Source organism: Mauremys reevesii, linkage group 7, assembly GCF_016161935.1.
Source record: "Mauremys reevesii isolate NIE-2019 linkage group 7, ASM1616193v1, whole genome shotgun sequence".
Taxonomy (NCBI): domain Eukaryota; kingdom Metazoa; phylum Chordata; order Testudines; family Geoemydidae; genus Mauremys; species Mauremys reevesii.
The window spans coordinates 16,593,367-16,593,788 of NC_052629.1; positions in this window are offsets into that span (position 1 = coordinate 16,593,367).

Below are 422 nucleotides of genomic sequence, written 5' to 3' on the forward strand. Positions count from 1 at the left end.
CAAGCGGGGCCCCCTTCCCGGCTCCCCAGCTGTGCAGCGGGCACCCACCCCTCCAGACGCCTCCCCCCTCCTCCTCCAAGGAGCCTGAGCTGGGTGATGGGGACCAATCAGGGATTTCCCTACACCCCTCCTGAATTTCCCCAACACCCTCCTCACCACCCCCAGTGGTCAACTAGTTACATCAGTGTTGCCAAGGTAGTCATTGGTTGGAAATTTGAATTGAAATTGCAACATTAATACGCACTTTAAAAGCATATACAGTGTATGATAAAATACTTGTACCTGGAAAAGTATAATCGGTTTGAAAAGTATGAACAAAGACAAACGTCTTCACACAGCTGTTGTTTTTTCTGACAATGTCGGCACATTTGTTTCAGCAATGTTGGCCAGCAGAATAATTTATAGTTATGATTGGTAAGCAA